Below are 21,266 nucleotides of genomic sequence, written 5' to 3'. Positions count from 1 at the left end.
GGATATAGGCGTGCGTATTCAAATACAGAGGTATGTAAACAGGCAGAATACGGCGTAGCGGTCGGCAACGCCTAAAGAAGACAAGCGTCTGGCACAGCTGTTAGATCGGTTACTGCTGCTGCAATGCAGGATATCGAGATTTAAGTGCGGTTATGTGGTGTTTTAGTCGGCACAATGGTGATAGGACACAGCACCTCCGTGGTAGCGATGAAGTGGGGATTTTCCCGTATGAATATTTCATGAGTGTACCGTGAAAATCAGGATCCGGTAAAACATCAAATGTCCGACATCGCTGTCGCTGGAAAGAGATCTTGCTCGAACGGGACCATCTACGACTCAAGAGAATCGTTCCACGGGACAGAAGTGCAACCCTTCTGCAAATCGCTGCAGATTTCAAGACTGAGCCATCAACAAGTGTCAGCGTGCGAACCATTCAACGAAACATCATCTATATGGGTTTTCGGAGTCGAAGGCCCCCTCGTATATCTTGATGACTGCACGGCACAAAGCTTTGCGCCTCGCCTTGGCTCGTCAACACCGACATTGGACTTTTGATGACTGGAAACATATTGACTGGTCTGACGAGTCTCGTTTAAAATTGCATCGAGCGGATGGACGTGTACGGGCATGGAGACAACATCATGAATCCATGGACCCAGCATGTCAGCAGGGGACTGTCACAGCTGGTGTAGGCTTTGTAATGGTGTGAGGCGGGTGCAGTTGGAGTGCTATTGGACCGCTGGTACTTCTAGATACGACTTTTGACAGGTGACACGCACGTAAGCAGCCTGCTTTATCACCTGCATCCATTTATGTCCATTGTGCGTTTCGACGGTCTTGGGCAATTCCAGCAAAACAATGCGCCATCCCACACGTCCAGAATTACTACAGAGTGGCTCCGGTAACATTCTTCTGAGTTTAAATACTCCGTTGGCCACGAAACTATCCAGACATGAGCATTGTTGAGCATATCTGGGATGCCTTGCAACATGCTGTTCAGAAGAGATCTCCATCTTACGGATTTATGGAGAGCCCTGCAGGATTCGCGGGGTCAGTTACCTCCAGAACTAGTTCAGACACTAGTCAAGTCCATTCCACGTCGTGCTGCGGCACTTCTGCCTGCTCGCGGGGTCCTACTCGATATGAGGTAGATGCACCAGTTTCTTTGCTTCTTCGGTGTGTAAAGGTTCCGTTTTTACCGACTAAGGCACGGAACTCAGAAAATGAAGTACGCACAACGCCATCCAGTGTCCCAGTGGAGGCAACCTTGCCTGTGCCGTTCCTGCATGGCGAGACTCACAGCACCCCCGCTTCTGCTGGCGCGACAGCCAGACAAGTGAGCGCGTTGCTGGCTTAGGGAGTCGCTGTAGGGTTTCCCCGGGTTTTCCCGGCCCGCCACGCAGCTCGGCCGGTAGGAGCCTTTAATTAGCCGCGCTGGTGCGGGCCGGCCTGGGAATTATTGTAGCCGGCGCCGTTTCCGCCTCCGACGCGATTCGGCTTTAATTGACTGATTGATTAATTGCCGGAGCGGTCGGCGTAATTAATAGACGGGCACTCGCCGAGACGCGCCACCGGAGCCGGCCGCAAAAACCGCGAGCGCGTCTGCCCTCCAATCCAGTGCGGCGAGCGAGTGGCGCGAAGCACTGAAGGATCGCCGAAGTAGACGTCTCTGGGGCGGGCCGTGGCAGGCAAAGGCTGGCCGAGCACAGAGCTGCAAATCAGAGAGGTGCCAGTGGAGCCACAGCCTGTCGGCTGCGTCTCCGCGTAACGTGACAGTGGCCTTAAAAGCGTTTCGTTCTATAGTCTCGTATCTTCTGTTGGTCTGTTGCAGAGAAACACTGTTAGGAGATGCAACTGCATAATAAAAATCTGTGTATTGAGCAAGCAATAAAGGAAACAAAAGTAAAGTTCGGAGTAGGTTCAAATGGTTCAAATGGCTCTGAGCACTATGGGACTTAACATCTATGGTCATCAGTCCCCTAGAACGTAGAACTACTTAAACCTAACTAACCTAAGGACAGCACACAACACCCAGCCATCACGAGGCAGAGAAAATCCCTGACCCCGCCGGGAATCGAACCCGGGAACCCGGGCGTTTGAAGCGTCGGAGTAGGTACTAAAATCCATGGAGAAGAAATAAAATCTTTGAGGTTCGCCGCTGACATTGTAATTCTGTCAGAGACAGTAAAGGACTTCGAAGAACAGTTGAACGGAATGGACAGTGTCTTGAAAGGAGGGTATAAGATGAACATCAACAAAAGCAGAACGAGGATAATGGAATGTAATCTAATTAAGTCGGGTTAAGCTGAGGCAATTAGATTAGGAAATGAGACGCTTAAAGTAGTAAAGGAGTTTTGCTATTTTGGAAGCAAAATAACTGATGATGGCCGCAGTAGAGAGGATATAAAATGTAGACTGGCAATGGCAAGGAAAGCGTTTCTGAAGAAGAAAAATTTGTTAACATCGAGTATAGATTTAAATGTCAGGAAGTCGTTTCTGAAAGTATTTGTATGGAGTGTAGCCATGTATGGAAGTGAAACGTGGACGATAAATAGTTAAGACAAGAAGAGAAGAGAAGCTTTCGAAATGTGGTGCTACAGAAGAATGCTGAAGATTAGATGGGTAGATCACATAACTAATGAGGAGGTATTGAATAGAATTGGGGAGAAGAGGAGCTTGAGGCACAACTTGACTAGAAGAAGGGATCGGTTGGTAGGACATGTTCTGAGACATCGAGGGATCACCAATTTAGCACTGGAGGGCAGCGTGGAGGGTAAAAATCGTAGAGGGAGACCAGGAGATGAATACACTTAGCAGATTCAGAAGGATGTAGGCTGCAGCAGGTACTGCGAGATGAAGAAGCGTGCACAGGGTAGAGTAGCATGGAGAGCTGCATCAAACCAGTCTCAGGACTGAAGACCACAACAACAACAACAACAACAATAAAATAAACCCAAATAGCGGCAGAGCATTAAAAAATAAGTCAAAGTTCTACCAATCAGGCAAATAGTGACTTTTTAAAGAAACACAGGGAACGATGTGACCAAGCGAAACACTTCTGTGTGAGTCAAAGCCTGGTTAGGGCGTGTAAACAACTTCGCTACACGTTAGGAATCTTACGTTTAGTCTGTGGCACACGCACTGCTAGAATTGAAGACAAAAACGCACAGAGCCGCAGCAAGCATTTGTTGCATCCTTTACGTTAATGCACAACTGACAAGTGCGTACTAATGATGGTCCAACACGTTCATCGCAACCCAGTGTTTCACGAATAGAGGATGCAGCTTCAGCTAAGCGGGCAACCACATCTTCTGAAGTGTCTGTCGGTGTCTCGTACACCAAATGCTTCCTCTCCCCCTAACCACAAATAGAATAGAAATCCATAGGCTAGTAACACCTCGAAAACAATATTTAGCAGTCACCTGGCAGATAGAATTAGTCATCAAAAAAGGTATATATACACTGAAGAGCCAAAGAAACCGGTACACCTGTCTAATATAGTGTAGGTCCGCAGCAGAAGCGCCGCAACACGAGGTGGACTAATGTCTGAAGTAGTGCTGGACGGAATTGACACCATCAGTCTGAAGGGCTATCCTTAAATTGTAAGATGGAGATATCGTCTGAACAGTACGTTGCACGAAATCACAGACTTGTTCATGTCTGGGGAGTCCAGTGACCAGCGCAAGGGTATAAACTCAGAAGAGTGCTCCTGGAGCCACTCTGTAGCAATTCTGGACATGTGGGGTGTCGCATTGTCCTGCTGGAATTGCCCTAGTCCGACAGAACGCACAATGGACATAAATGGATGCAGGTTATCACACAGGGTGCTTAATTACGTATCACTTGTCAGAGTCGTATCTAGATGCATGAGGGGTCCCATATCGCTCCAACAGCACGCGCCCCACACCATTACAGAGCCTCCACCAGCTTCAACAGTCCTATGTTGACAAGCAGGGTCCACGCATTATTGAGGTTTTCTCTGTACCCGTACACTTCCATCCGCTAGATACAATTTGAAACGAGACTCGTCCGACCAGGCAACATGTTTCCAAATATTAACAGTCCAGTGAGGGTGTTGACGGGCCCAGGCGAGGTGTAAAGCTTTGTGTCGCGTAGTCATCAATGGTACACGAGTGGGCCTTTGGTTCCAACAGCCCATATCGATGATGTTTCGTCCAGTCGTTTACACGAGGACACTTTCTGATGTCCCACCATTGAACTCTGCAGCAGTTTGCGGAACGGTTCCAGTTCTGCCACGTTGAACAATTCCCTTGAGACGTCGTTGGTTCCGTGAATTTCGGATCTCTTTCAAGTCGCAGCGATGTTGGAGATTTGATGTTTTAGCGGATTTCTGATATTCACGGTACACTCGTGAAATGGTCGTACGGGATAATCCCCACTTCATCGCTACCTCGAAGATGCTGTGTCCCATTGCAAGTGCGCAGTCTATAGCACAACATTCAAACTCACTTAAATCTTGATAACCTGTCATTGTAGCAGCATAACCGATCTGACAACTGCACCAGACACTTATCTTATATGGGCGTTGCCGATCGTAGCACCGTATTCTGCCTGTTTCATATCTCTGTATTTGAATACGCATGCCTATACCAGTTTCTTTGGCGCTTCAGTGTATTTTGGGAGGAATCAGTGAATTCCTTAACGTAAAAGTAACTGAGAACGTTCTTTTTAATATAAAGCGAATTCACCACGTATGGGTGTTAAAAATTTTACAAATCTATGATTCTTTATTTCATCACTCAGTTCTGCACTGATTCCGGCGCACTGACATTATCACCAGTTTCCTGAAATTATCCAACATTGCAACATATAACATCATCATGGTAGTGACAAACGGTTTTTGTAATACGTGACGGATGATGATCCTCCTACGCAGTTCTGGCTTCTTGTAAATTCTTTCTTTTTTTACGTAATATAATGCTAAACTGTGCACAGTTAATCCACATTCCTTAGTCAATTTCTGCCCTTTAATGCTATGAAAAATAATAATATGTATCTGATCCCTTTTTTCTTCTCGGTTGTGTCAACTAAGGAAAATGTGCCAAATTCAATGTCTTGTTAGTTAGTCTCTTGTTTTCATCTCTTTACAACATTTTTTTCTTCATGTCTTCTGATCACTTCAGACTATTTTTTATCACTATTGTACCTTGAAATTCGAAACTCTTTCCCATAAAACTTCTCCCTCTGTTGTTTTTCTGCTTTTATATAATTTTTTTCTGAATTCCTTTTTAATTCATGACACCAATTTATTGACTTCTTATGCGACAAGTATTTGAAGAATTTTCTGGTTAATCCGAAACAAATGTCCAAAAAATATATGTTTCTTATTTTTTAAGCGTAGTTGATATGATTTAGTTACTGTGACATACGTTAAGTCTGGCATATTGAAATCTGCCTACCTCTCCACGAACCGGCGCTGTCACCCTGAGTAAAGGTGACGTCTCACAGGGCAGAAAAAGCACAGGCGAGATCGCCATCACTGCAAGCCGTAACGAAGCAAAACAGGGTACTCTACGTGGATCGATCAATGAGTAATGCCCCACATTTTTTTCTGAGAACATATTTATTGTTAAGAGTCAGAATTTGGTCACAATATACATCAACATGTCTCGACCATGTCTTATTTTTCCACGTAGTCTCCATCACGTCCTATGGCCGATTGCCAACGTTCTGGAAGAGCATATATTCGCTGCTGGTAAAAGCTCTTGTCCTGTAGGTGCAGCCATGTTTTCACTGCGTCTATACCTCGTAGAGAATTTTTAAGCGAACCAAAGAGATGTAAGTCCGAGGGTGCCAGGTCTGGACTGTAGTGTGGGTGAGGCAATGATGTGTTCCCGGATTCTCAGACTTGTGTGTGGGCGTGCATTATCGTGTTGGAAGACTTCTGCTGGATTCTTGTCCGACTGAACATTTCGGAAAAGTTATTGAGCTTATCCAGTGTCTTAACGTATGGCTCTGAATTGATAGTTAACCCTCTTGGCATCACATCCACGAGAATGGCGTCATCACAATTCCAGAAGACTGTCCCAATGGCTTTTCCGGCAGAGGAGGTTGTCCTGAATTTCTTATTTTGTGGAGAATGACGATGATGCCACTCCGTGGACTGCCTTTTGGTTTCCGGCGCAAATTCGTTCACTCAGCTTTCGTCCGAAGTAACGATCCGTGACAGAAAGGCCTCTCCGTCAGTCTCAAAACTCCCCAAAAATTCAGATGAAATGGCCTTTCTTCGACTCTTGTTGTCCGCTGCGAGCATTCGTGGAACGCATCGTGAGCACCTCATCGAATATCCGAGAGTCTCGATCATTGCAGACGCACTTCCAGTACTGACCGGCAACTGCAGTGCCAATTGTCGAGTTGCAGTGCGCCGGGCGGCACAAATAATGGAATCCGCACGATTCAGCATGCCTGGAGCAATGACTGTGGCAGGACGTCCCGAGCGTGGTTGATAATGAAGCTCTGTTTTTGTATTTCCTGAGGCTGTAACTTTTTTACCCATCGCCCAACTGTACTACTATCAACTGCAGCATTGCCATGCACTGCACACAAACGTTTACGGATGTTCACCGCGTTTTCTTTTCCTGCGCACAAGAATTCAGTAACAGCACGCTGCTTATAAATGCGAGTCTTACGTATGCGCCATTTTGACGCTGTACTACAGCTCTGCCATCTGCCAGAACGGTTCGAAACTTCACCGCCGCACAGAACAAACACCAAATGTGAAGCACCAACAAGGACTTCTGTCTATGTATATTATTGACATTTTTTTTAAAGTGTGGGGCATTAATTATTGAACGACCCTCGTATTTTGAGAGTCGCTGCATCACGCTGCTCTGTCGCACGTCTATTGTATATTAGGAATGTGGCAATCAACATCTGCATATTCGACGCACACACACACACACACACACACACACACACACACACACACACATAGTTGGAAAGCTGGAGAGATGGTATATGGAGAGATAGAGATATAGAAATGTGGAGATATGGTACAGAGATACAGATATACAGAGATAGGGAGAGGAACACTTAAAGCAAGTACAGTTGATAACCATTACATTAGAGTAAGATCACACTAGTCCAGAGCACTACAGGGTATGATAACGTATGCGACACATTAAAATTGTATGTACATTTATTAGTGCCTTCATCACTGACAGCACTGTCGAAACTGGCCTACCGGAACCGTGTTGAGTACATTAAAGACAGAACCTAAGCGTGGATGGTGGATTTCTGCAAATTAAAATACTATTTAAAGAGAGCTAGTCACCCTAAGCATTAGTTTAACGAGAGCCTACAGCCGACCTCACACGGGACGTGTGCCTGACCCCGAGGCCCAAGAGACATGGAGTCCGTCGAGGTTGCTGCACGCTCTGAAACGATCTGATGCATCTCATGGAACATGCTGCTACAGATCTCTCCAATGGCAGTTCTCGGCTTCATCTAATGGCAAATCATAGAGTTTCCTTACGAAAATGGGCTCACGTAAAATAACTGCTGTAACTCCGTTAGCGGTCGTCAAAGGAGAGCGGAGAAAATCGCAAAGAAGATTCTCGACTCGCTGTTGGCTTGAACAGCGAATTGCTAGTAGAGGGGCAATACATACGATTAACGCTATACAACGCTCTGAGATACATATTAGTAGAAGTTATACGTTAACTCAGTTCAATCTCCATCTCATTTTCGGATTTAAAGTAGCCCCTAATTTCAGATTGCGCATGCTCAATATCCATATTCCCGATGTTCTATTGATTACCATCACACCAAAGTAAGGTACTTCATCACATAGGGAGTAGTTTAGTAACTTCCAGCATCTGTGCAAAAGATACATACATCAAAAAAAATTTTGCATCACCTAGGTTCCCAGAGTTCTGGAACCTATACAGAAAATTGGAATAGAGATCAACTTGAACATCATTTCCGCCATTTTTACTCCTCATGAAAACCACACATTGCATATTGTACCACCACATAGCGAGACCTTCAGAGGTGGTGGTCCAGATTGCTGTACACACCGGTACCTCTAATACCCAGTAACAGGTCCATTTGGGTTGATGCATGCCTGTATTCGTCGTGGCGTTTTATCCATAAATTCATCAAGGCGCTGCTGGTCCAGATCGTCCCACTCATCAACGGCATTTCGGCGTAGATCCCTCAGAGCAAATGGTAGGTCACTTCGTCCATAAACAGCCCTTTTCAATCCATCCCAGGCATGTTCGGTGTAGTTTATGTCTGGAGAACATGCTGGCCACTCTCGTCCTGAAGGAAGTCCTTCACAACATGTGCACGATGTGGGCGCGAATTGTCGTCCACGAAAACGAATGCCTCGCCAATATGCTGCCGATATGGTTGCTCTGTCGGTCGGAGGACGTTTCGTATAGCTGTTACGGTGTCTTCCAAAACCACCAGTGCCGTACGTCGGATTCACATAATGCCACACAAAATCAGCAGGGAACCTCCACCTTGCTGGACTCGCTGGACTGTGTGTCTAAGGCGTTCAGCCTGACCGGATTACCCTCAAAAACCTCTCTGACGATTGACTAATTGAACGCATTGCGACACTCTCGGTGAAGAGAACGTGATGCCAATCCTACGCGGTCCATTCAGCATGTTGTTGGTCTAGTCTGTACCGCGCAGCATGGTGTCGTGGTTGCAAAGGTGGACCTCGTCATGGACATCGGGAGTGAAGTTGCGCATCACGCAGACTATTGCGCACAGTTTGAGTTGTAACACGACGTCCTGTGGCGGCACGAAAAGCATCATTCAACCTGGTGGCGTTGCTGTCAGGATTCCTCTGAGGCATAATCCTTAGGTAGCGGTCATCCATTCAGTAGGTGAACTTGGGCGACCTGAGCGAGGCATGTCATCGACACTTCCTGTCTCTCTGTATCTCCTCCATGTCCGAACAACATCGCATTGGTTCACTCCGAGACGCCTGGACACTTCCCTCGTTGAGAGCCCTTCCTGGCATTTACACAAATTAACAATGTGGACGCGATCGAACCGCGTTACCGCGTTATTGACTGTCTATTCATGGTTGAACTACAGACAGCACGAGCCGTGCATCTCCTTCCTGGTGGAATAACTGGAACTGATCGGCTGTCGGACTTCCTCCGTCTCTTATGCGCTGTTCGTGCATGGTTGTTTACATCTTCGGGCGGGTTTAGTGACATCTCTGGAAAGTCAAAAGGACTGTGTCTGTGATACAATATCCACAGTCAGTGATGTATATCTTCAGGAGTTCTGGGAACTGGGGGGATACCAAACGTCTTTTGATGTGTGTATTTACCGGCAAGATACAAAAATGAGGCAGTCTATGAAATAAAGGGAGAGGTATACAAATTTTAGGCAAAATTTCATAATAGCAAAAACTTCCAATCAGTGACTTCAGCTTATCTTCTGACTAGCAATAACAGTCACCGTAAGAGTTTTGGCCCCTGGACACACATTCCAATCGTTGTTTATGCGACAGCAACTGCAGCAAATACATTGTTCATAATGGTTCAAATGGCTCTAAGCACTATGGGGCTTAACGTCTGAGGTCATCAGTCCCCTAGACGTAGAACTACTTAAACCTAACTAACCTAAGGACATCACACACATCCATGCTCGAGGCACGATTCGAACCGGCGACCGTAGCAGCAGCGCGGTTCCTGACTGAAGCTTCCAGAACCGCTCGGCCACAGCGGACGGCCATTGTTCATAATAAATAACGACAAATTATTTCTATTAAATTAATCGTTTTAGAAATATCTAGAAGAACAGTTGGGGTGCACTTACAGCTGGCGGTAAAACTGCTACCTTCCACCTCATAATTCATCGCCCTCTCAACTACCCTATGGCTTCGACATGGCAGCAGTATCTTCGTTATGTGCTACACACTGTGAAATGGCTGTAACCACAAATTTAATTTTTTGATATTTAATCTAAAGAAGGCATCATATTGCCTTGCCCGCATCTACGTATACTGGCTTACTAGTTCCGACAAGGCTTAGCTGCCATCTTCAGTTCCACAGAGTACAAGTTAAGAAATCATACTGTGGGATAACACGCACGTTTATTGTAACGGACTAATAATATAAAGAGTAGAACATCGAAAAATGTAGCTTTGGCTCCATGGCAAGACAGAGTCATAAAAGTGTGGCACGTCAGGAAGTTCCATGTCTCTCTGGGCGTGCTGGGTTGATATTTATAATATCTGATATTTAACTACTGTATCTACGACTTTGCTTCCGCCTTTTTTTCTCAAAGAAACAGGCTTAATTGTGATAAACGTAGAGAAAATGGACGATTCAAAGTATTGGCCATCGCTGGCCACTACTTTCTTCCGTCTTTCGGGCAGCATACGAATCCCGCGGCGGAAGAGGTGAGCGTCTTTTGAGGAGATTGATAACTCGATCCAATGTTGCACTTGCTAATATGATCAGAGGTGGTCGTCAGCTAGGTTCCGTTCCATTCATCGCAAAATGTGTTAGTCAGAGGGAACAGTGTCCGGAGAACACTGCTGTTGACATAAAACTTGCCATTCAAAGGTTTTTTATTGTGCCCGTACCCTCATTAAATTATGTTTTATATATTACTTGAAAAAGTGTTAACATTTTAGTTTGTTATTGTTATGTTAACTAAAGATTGCTCTTATTACGTCAGTGAAATTGGCTGTATGTGGCGTTATTGTGCTACAATTAACAAAAGAATAAAAACAATCTAGCAACGCTGTATGAATTCTAAGCCACATACGATTGATATCTTACGAACATATTAAAACACAACCAGATGCACCTTAATAAATATTCCTCAAAATAAATATACCTTTAGCTGGCACTTTGCTTTTCAACGTACTAGTCAAGTATAATGTTCACTTTTTGTAATGGAAGTCGTCCTAATTTAGACGTAGTACAGGCCAGGACCTAATTCTACACCATACCTTAAAATGACTGGCAAATACCACACTAAACTACCTATCCAGGTCTCAACCTTTGCTAGAAAAAAAATTATTAAATAACGTGCACTGATAGAAACGCGCCTGTAAACCATTAATGTACAATTTTAAATGTACCGCGTAATGGCAGCGTTGCTGTTTCCTCTTCGTCGCAGACAATGCGATTACTGGGATTATTTGACGTAGGTTTAACACTTCTGCAAATAAAACTCAATTCACACTTTAAATAATATTACATTACATTACAGACCTGGATAAGCTGTTGTGTAACAACGTTTCGGAAGACAACCAGAGAAAGAGGAGGAGAGAAAGAACCTTTACAAGAGTAAAGGCGACAGATGAACACTTAACACTACAATGATACCGTTTAATTTTAAAATACAACAATATTATCTTTGTTTTATAAACTGTTATTTTTGTAATTGTTCACGTGGAACATCGTCTTTACGTATTTCATAGCCACTCGTGTTTTTCTCGTAGTTATTCTATGTCTCACTTGACTTACAAAAAATTCGTTATTACATATTGATAGAGGGACGCTGTAGTTTCCAAGTAGTTTTGACGGGTTTTGTGACATGGGGCCTACCACTGTTATGCTGCGAAATCGTCTGTTCTTGTCCATCGCTCTATGTGGCTCGGCTCAGACGTATCAACTGCTTTCGACAACGACTTCCTGTGATTGTTTACGCTTGTTTCAGAAGCTTCGAAAACCTCTCTTCTATCGCCATGCCGGTTTTCGACTTCAAAATCACGGATCTTGAAGCGTTGAAACCATTCATTGGAGGTTCTTTCGTGGATAGGTGCCTCGCCATAGATCTTAGCCAGCATTTTGTGACCTTAGCTGCCGATTTATTCATGTTAAAGCAGAAAATTATGTATCCGCAAATGGAGAGAAATGGGCCAGTAATCTGACATATTCAAGAGAGAATAATGTTAGGTTGCAATCACAAATTGACTAATATCTTGACGATGTCATGTTAACAAATACCTACGATTTTCACGACTTATACGACCTACAACCTGCACAACAATTTGTCGCTACCACCATCTATTACAAAACTACGGAAGTGGTAGACCTAGTACATGTGGTACACTATACAGAATCCACGCGCTTCTGACAGATCATCACTGGGCCGTAGCAATGAAACGGAATTCTTCCATAGCATACAAGTTATACCACTAAAAGGATAAAATACGGCGAGCCTCAATCTACCGGTACCGATATGTAGATTTCTGTCACTTTATTGTAAGAAATCGCACCTAATACGATGCGCTTACGAGAGAATTTGGAACACCTTATATTCATACCTCCTACTCTGTAATAAAAGAACAAAATTTGTGTGAATTCCTAAGGGCCAGACTGCTAAGGTCATCGGTCCCTAGTCTTACACACAAGTCTTAAACTAACTTATGCTAAGAACAACACACACACCCATGCCCGAGGGAGGACACGAACCTCCGACGGGGGGAGCCGCTTGAACCGTGGCAAGACGCCTTAGCCTTAGCAGAAAAAGGACAATAACTACAATCTAACTCCATAGAATGCGGCGTCTTCTAAGTTCTGCTTCCGACGTGAAACAGTTGCCGCATCTCATTGGTGACGTTTCTCTCCACGAGACAGAAATGTGAAATCTGACATGCCAGATCCTCCCTTCTCTTCACGCTTATCAATGTAGTGAAACCTGTAATTCCATGCTTTGACGTCACCAGTTTCTTGTCCACCTACGTTTTCACGTCCCTTGGGAGGACGGCTGCAGTGGAACTGAGAGGATGAAGCATGCTCCAAAGAACATGACGAGCCTGGCTGAACTGACATGCTCACACATGGAGGCGGCTGCGTACGAAGTCCTGCGACAGGCCGAGAACGATTTAGCTTTCTGCTTCCTCATTAACGAGACGCCAGCGTTTTTGTAGTTCGTAGTTGTCCGTTGAGCGACTTTCGACCATGTGGCTTTTGATGGCAGCTCAAGCAGGGTTTGACCTGAAGCTATCACCCCAACTGCTACCTTGCATCACGCGGCCACACAGAGCCGAAAGACGCGAATGCGTTTGGTGTGCAGAAGCGACAGTGCAGGGGTCTCACAAACCCCAATATTCCTCAGCCTGGTGATCAAAGCTGGCACGCTCTTCCTTGCATACAAACTTTCATAAAAGGTTTCTAGTATATATTTGTAACATTACAGTTAGTTTAAATAAATGTGCCGCCGTTGACGCACTTACCGGGCTGAAAGCAGGAGTGAGGGAAGAGTTAGTACAAGTCGCCAGCTGTTGTGGAAACTTAAAACTATTACGTTTAATAGCGCTACTACAGTTTGTTACTAAAACGATAATTTTGTTTAATTAATTCTTTTACACGGAGGGACTGACCATTTCCAAGTGGCGTTCTCGTGTAAATTGTTAACATTCACGCTTCTTCTTCTTAAGGAGACGAACCCCACTCAACGCTCTCACACACGATTTGGAAACGAAATGCCCGGGTGTCAGATACAGAAAAATCGCACTTAAATATTAATTGTTTACTTTTTGGGCAAAGAACGGAGTATTTATGAAAGCGTAGTATTTGAATATTTCGCGTAGTGGTGCGGAGGAAGTGGCACAAGAAAATCCGACTTTAAAACTGGGTATTTCGTCTTCTTTTTGTGGGAAACAAATTCCATACAGTACGATGTGAGAACGTAGCTCGAATGTGGCACATGCTCTATGGAATGGTATTAATAATTATTAATATTGATGTAAAACTAAGAAATGTACTGCAGCGGGAAATCCAGTTCTACGTCCCGCAATCGGTGTTTCAATGATAAATGATCAACGTAACGTAGGACGCTTAATATTATCTTGCAAGGAGAATCACCGGAAGCAGAAGTAACTTTAGGCATGCTGCAGGTGGTTGTGTTGTGATGCTTTCTTTTCATATTGTATTGATCCGGTAGAAAATTTTAGTAACGAGTTCTTGTTGGTAGGAAATTGATTAGTGACGCTTACTGTTCATATTGCATTGCTCTGGTAGAAAATTTTAATATGGACGTCTTCTGGGTTACAATGTCATCTGTAGCCGTAGAAGTTACTTCGGGTGTCAGCAGGTCCCCTTACTTTCAGTACAGTATTACAAATTTTTTGGAAATTTGTGGTAAGTTCCTATGGGACCAAACTGCTGAGGTCATCGGTCCCTAGGTTTACACACCATTTAATCTAACTTAAACTAACTCACGCTAAGGACAACACACACATCCATTCCCGAGGGAGGACTCGAACCTCCGACGGGGGAAGCCGTGCGAACCGTGACATGGCGCCTCAAACCGTGCTGCTACCCAGCAGTCGTCTCTAATGAAGGATTATCTCTAAAACATCTACAGGAACAAACTATGTGATTAGAAGTAATTTTAGGCTTCCACAAGGACCCTTACTCTTCGTATTGTATTGCCCTCGAATGTAATTGTAGTGGCATTTTCATTCTTGTTTTCTGTCGTCTCGTTGCCACTGTTGAGTCTTGTACCATGGGAAGCATGGAGGGGATGTTGCTTGGTGGCCAGAATCCTGTTTCGACTACACAACTGCACACGTGTATTGACAAGGTCTTTAGGCATAGGAACAAGAAGCTATATATCTTTAAGCAAGTTGTTGTGATACAAGCTCCTCCGTAATAGTCCACGTTAACTTCACTGCTGATGAAGTGCAAGTTCCGCTATAAACACCACACTCTTGTAGCCGGTGACTTGAACTGACAAATGCCAACTAGAATAATGACTGAAATGACTGAGATAGAGACTGCGACTGAAACTCTGACTGACGTAACTGACAGGGTGACTCGAACTGTCTGTGACTGGCTGCGCCCCTCTGGTACACGGCGGCAATCTAAATACTGGCGGTCGAGAGGGCGTTGGCAGCACGTTGCTTGTGAGTCTGTCCTTGGCCTCTCTCCTGATAGGCGAGTTTGATTCAGCGTCTATTATCGATCATCCTGCAACCTCTTTGCAGACCGGCGTGCTGTGCTGGCGACAACATAAGCCAGCACACTTCCTGTATTTCATTCAGCCATCTATAATGAAGGATTATCTCTAAAACATCCGCAGAAACATTGTGTGATCATCACACCAGTCTAAAAAGGAGATTTCTCACAAAACACCTGTGTGAGAAATTCAAGAATGTTGTGACACGTATAAAGGGTACGTAGAAAACATCAAGGAGCATTATTATGTGTAGTATCCGTGGGTAACTAAGGCATCCTAAGGCACAATAATTGACCTATTACAGCCCTTGCGTTGTTGTTACGCGAAGACTTGTGTGATGCAGCACTTCACGCTAATCTATCCTGTGATCCTGTGCAAGCTTTTCATCTCCGAATAGCTGCTGCAACCTACATCCATTCAGAGCTGTTTAATGTATTCCAACCACGATTTCCCTCTGCTACGTAAGATTGCTCAAATGGTTCAACTGGCTCTGAGCACTATGGGACTTAACAACTGAGGTCATCAGTCCCCTAGAACTTAGAACTACTTAAACCTAACTAACCTTAGGACATCACACACATCCATGCCCGAGGCAGGATTCGAACCTGCGACCGTAGAGGTCGCGCGGTTCCAGACTGAAGCGCCTAGAACCGCTCGGCCACAACGCCCGGCCCGTAAGCCTGCCACACTTGTTTGTGTTACCAGATTCACGATTCACTGATACTTCAGTATACGCCCTTTCAACAGACCTCTTCCACCAGACAAGTTGTCCCACCCATCTCGTAATGGAGAAGGATTTGTCTGGGAAGTGTTTGGTTCCAGTGATGATCTTTTATTTAACAGGAATATCAGGGTTTGCCGGCCGCCGTGACCGAGCGGTTCTAGGCGCTACAGTCTGGAATCGCGCGACCCCTATGGTCGCAGGTCCGAATCCTGCCTCGGGCATGGATGTGTGTGATGTCCTTAGTTTAGTTAGGTTTAAGTAGTTCTAAGTTCTAGGGGACTGATGACCTCAGAAGTTATGTCCCATAGTGCTCAGAGCCAATGGAATATCAGGGTTTACTGATAATTGCCTTGTACTTACAGATGAAGTCCTTAGCACCAGGACATTAATAAACTCCAAAAGAGCACAAATAATGAGCGATTACAGTTTGACTGTAAAATGTAGCACGGCCCCAAAATGACAACAACAACCTCCAAGAAAAGTTTCTTCAAGTGCAGGTTCAGTAGTACTTTAATAATATAATCAGTGATTTATCAGATTAAGTGATAATGAGCAAAAATCGTTAAATTAAACTATGGAGTTATCCATACCAGCAAAATCACCAAAATATGTCTTAACAAAATTTTCCTTAAGGCAGGTTGAATAATACTTAACCTCACCAGCGACTTCTACATCTACATGGATACTCTGCAAATCACATTTAAGGGCTAGCCAGAGGTTTCATCGAACCACCTTCACAACTCTCTATTGTTGCAATCTCGTATAGCGCGCTTGAAGAATGAACACCTAGCCTATATCTTTCCGTATGAGCTCTAATTTCCCTTATTTTACCATTGTGATCGTTCCTCCCTATCAGCTTAAGTACTAACACCTAGTCACCGTTAAATTTAAATGTGGAATACAACACAGCAGCAGAATGGCAGTTATAACTTTTAATAAAATTTTCCTTAAGGCAGGTGAGACAGTACTTCGACAATCTCAGCAGTGACTTATAATAAGAAGTCACTGTTAAATTTCCAAATACGGACAAAGCGCTAAAATCTCTACAATAATGACTCCTAAAAGGGATATTTGTTTATGTGAGCTTTCATAAAAGGCGAAAGCTGATTTAATGAGTAATTTATCACATTACATACTGCTAAGTAATTACAGCTTTGACACGGCACCAAAATGCCGATGGTAGATTTTCATTAATTTTTTTTCTAAATGTCACTAAATACTTTATGAATGACCTTATGACACACGGCCAAATGTTGACTAAGTAATGCTATATCTACTTAGCATCGAAATTAAGATGAGCCGATACACAAATAGCGACCAACGGCCCCTAGGGACTTACACACTCTCATTACATCTGGCGAGGGCGACTTCCATGGCGTCTCAACCATCCCCTTGCAAAACAAATGCAATCCTAAGTTCGTATAACACTGGCCGCTACTGAAACAGATAAATCTACCATTAGATATAACGCAAACAATCAAACAATCGAAACTTTTGACGAACACGTTGATGCAGCTAATGAACGGTGAAGGAGAAACAGACTTAGGTAGTGCTGGTACTGTCATATTCTTTTTGCATTGTTAAACTTACAAGGGAACGTGAACATTCATTATATCAGACCATTATAATTCAAAGTCAATTGCCACTTAGAACCACGCAAGAAGTGTTGAAACCTTCCGGCAACAGCAAAAAAATATTCACATTCCGAGAACACATCAATATTCAGCTTTTACTCACCATAAGGTTACTCTCGGCGCCACAGATTTGGGTAAGGGCAACGAAGGTCGGCCATTATACACTGAAGAGCCAAAAAAACTGGTACACCTGCCTAAAATCATGTGGGGGCCCCGCGACCCCGCAGAAGAGCCGCAACACGACGTGGCACGAACTCGACCAATGTCTGAAGTAGTGCTGGAGGGAATTGACGCTAGTAATCCTGCAGGGCTGTCCATAAACTCGTACGAGGCTGTGGAGGTCTCTGCTGAACAGCACGTTGCACGGCACCCTAGGTATGCTCAATAATGTTCACGTCTGGGGAGTTCGGTGGCCAGCAAAATTGTTTAAACTCAGAAGAGTGTTCCTGGAGCCACTCGGTAGCAGTTCTGGACATGTGGTGTCGCATTGTCCTACTGGAATTGCCCGAGTCCGTCGGAATGCACAATGGTTATGAATGGGTCCAGGTTATCAAAAATGTTCAAATGTGAATTCCTAAGGGACCAAACTGCTGAGGTCATTGGTCCCTAGACTTACACACTACTTATGCAAAGAACAACACACACACTCACACACACACACACACACTCATGCCCAAAGGAGGACTCGAACCTCCGGCGGGAGGGACCGCGCAATCCTTGCATGGCGCGTCAAACCGCACGGCCACTCCGCGCGGCCAGGTGATCAGACAGGAAGATTACGTACGTGTCACCTGACAGAGTCGTATCTAGACGTATCAGGAGTCACCCAACTGCACACGCCCAACACCATTAAAGAGCCTCCATCAGCTTGAACAGTCCTCTGCTGACATGCAGGGGTCGGCGGGTGTGGCCGTGCGGTTCTAGGCACTTCAGTCTGGAACCGCGTGACCGCTACGGTCGCAGGTTCGAATCCTGCCTCGGGCATGGATGTGTGTGATGTCCTTAGGTTAGTTAGGTTTAAGTAGTTCTAAGTTCTAGGGGTCTGATGACCTAAGATGTTAAGTCCCATCGTGCTCAGAGCCAGCCATTTGACATGCAGAGTCCATGGATTCATGAAGATTTCTTCATACTCGTACACGTCCACCTGCTCGATACAACTTCAAACTAAACTCGTCCGAGCAGGCAACATCTTTGCAGACATCAACAGTCCAATGTCGGTGTTGATGGTCTCAGGCGAGGCGTAAAGCTTTGTGGTGTGCAGTCATCAAGGGTACACGAATGGGCCTTCGCCTCCGACAGCCCTTATTGTTGATGTTTCGTTGAATGGTTCTCACGCTGACTCTTGTTGATGTCCCAGTATTGAAATCTGCAGCAGTTTATGGAAGGGTTGCACTTCTGTCACATCTCTTGAGATGTCGTTGGTCCCGTTCTTGCACGATCTTTTTCCGGCAGCAGAGATGTCGGAGATCTGATGTTTTGCCGGATTCCTGATATTCACCGTACACTCATGAAATGGTCGTATGGGAAAAATACTAAATTCATTGCTACCTCCGAGATGCTGTGTCCCATGGCTCGTGCGCCGACTGTAACCCCACATTCAAACTCACTTGTCTTATACAGGGTGTTACAAAAAGGTACGGCCAAACTTTCAGGAAACATTCCTCACACACAAGGAAAGAAAATATGTTATGTGGACATGTGTCCAGAAACGCTTACTTTCCATGTTAGAGTTCATTTTATTATTTCTCTTCAAATCACATTAATCATGGAATGGAAACACACAGCAACAGAACGTACCAGCGTGACTTCGAACACTTTGTTACAGGAAATGTTCAAAATGTCCTCCGTTAGCGAGCATACATGCGTCCACCCTCCGTCGCATAGAATCCCTGATGCGCTGATTCAGTCGTGGAGAATGGCGTATTGTATCGTAGCCGTCCACAATACGAGAACGAAGAGTCTCTACATTTGGTACCGGGGTTGCGTAGACAAGAGCTTGCAAATGCCCCCATAAATGAAAGTCAAGAGGGTTGATGTCGGGAGAGCGTGGAGGCCATGGAATTTGTCCACCTCTACCAATCCATCGGTCACCGAATCTGTTGTTGAGAAGCGTACGAACACTTCGACTGAAATGTGCAGGAGCTCCATCGTGCATGAACCACATATTGTGTCGTACTTGTAAAGACACATGTTCTAGCAGGACAGGTAGAGTATCCCGTATGAAAACATGATAACGTGCTCCATTGAGCGTAGGTGGAAGAACATACTGACGAAAGTAAAATGAGGTCTAACATGGAAATTAAGCGTTTCCGGACACATGTCCACATAACATCTTTTCTTTATTTGTGTGTGAGGAATGTTTCCTGAAAGTTTGGCCGTACCTTTTTGTAACACCCTGTATAGTCGTTGCCAACCGCAGTGCCGTATTCTGCCTGTTTTCATCCATTTTGAATACACGTACGTATAGCAGTTTCTTTCACGCTTCAGTGTAGTTTAGCTTAAGATCCTTCCTCGTTGAAGTACAGACCCCAACCGTTTTCGCAGCAGGTATTCTAACATTCTATGTCCACAGTCTTCACCCGTCCCTTGCTTCCTTGTTCACGCCTACCGCCAGCATGAGGAAAAGGGCCCAGCTCTCTAATGCCCTCGTCGTAGCACTCTCTTCATTATTTATTGTATCTACACATCTAATCTTCAACGTTCCTCTTTAGGGCCACATTTCAAAACATTGTATTGCCTTTTCGTATCAACTGTTGATCGTGCAGATTTCACGTACAAAGCTAGAACGTTGCAGTCCCTTGTAGCTGGGTGTTTTTAGATTTCTACTGGGCATGACAGGATGACTAAAATCAATGGTGCCCAGAATCAAAGTTCATACATTTCAGCTCTAGTAGAAAAGCCTTACCTTACATTTAACAGGAACATGTTTTACGAATCCTAGAAAGAAAGTGTCCTACATTCCGAGAATATCTAGCCGAGCGTTCTGAAAATCTTTCTATGGGCAGGTCCATGTATGTGTCCGGGAAGCAAGCTTTCTTTGTATCGCCTATTGAATTATTTAGCACAGACTTTTATAGCTGTTGTGTAACACTCTCTCTCCCGAGCTAAATATGCATAAACTCAGCAGGAAAACTCCTCTCTAAATGCACCTCACCGTAACAATGAGTAACATTTTATTTCTCGTACAGCTGGGATCCCAAAGTCACTAATTTATCAGAAGCCCTTGAGGCGCTCTTATTCTGCAAATATCGGTTTCGTTGTAGCCCTAAAACAATTGTTTGGTCTACATTTGATTTCACCTGCTGGATGTGCAGTAGAGTCTAGAAGCGATTCTTTCTCGATCCCACTGCAGGTTAAAGCCTCAAGTGGCGTAGGTGCACTCGACAGCTTGCACCAGTTAAAAAGAGGCAAAATCACGACGTGCCAGACCACATGACACGCCTCCCTTGAGGTAATGTCCAGTTTCTGTGTGTTGGGACCATAGAAATCTTCAAGTGCCTCTGAGAGAAATGGCCCTGAATGACGTACCCTAAGCCAAATGTCCATTGTAAGTAGTTCGTTTCGCCAATGTTCTCTCGAAAACTGATGCAGATCGGACAGCACATTCCTGTCTCGTTTGAAATCTATTTTCATTTACGAGGTATGTCACATGTTTTTGATCGCTTCTGGATAGGAATTTGAACCTCTAATCTACTGTTCCTAATGTAGGGTATGACGCGGGTTTCTGGATCCACTCCATAGTTGAGCAATGGGCCGACGGGTTGGTTGGACCCAGTCACAGGCTGGTGGTCCAGAGAAATTGATGACGTAAAAAAAATCATCAGCAAGAAAGAGCTATGCAACATATACGACTGTTGGTGGTAGTAGTTTTTCTACAGCTGACAGTTGATTTTTATTCAGAATTCACGCCGATGGCATACGAGTGGCATTAGTAGTGCCACTATGAGGATACAAACCAGGTTTTGTTTAAATACGTGCGCTCATGGTTCGTTAGTCAC

Source organism: Schistocerca americana, chromosome 6, assembly GCF_021461395.2.
Source record: "Schistocerca americana isolate TAMUIC-IGC-003095 chromosome 6, iqSchAmer2.1, whole genome shotgun sequence".
Taxonomy (NCBI): Eukaryota; Metazoa; Arthropoda; class Insecta; order Orthoptera; family Acrididae; genus Schistocerca; species Schistocerca americana.
The sequence above is the reverse complement of the archived record's forward strand: the minus strand, read 5'-3'. Positions refer to the sequence as shown.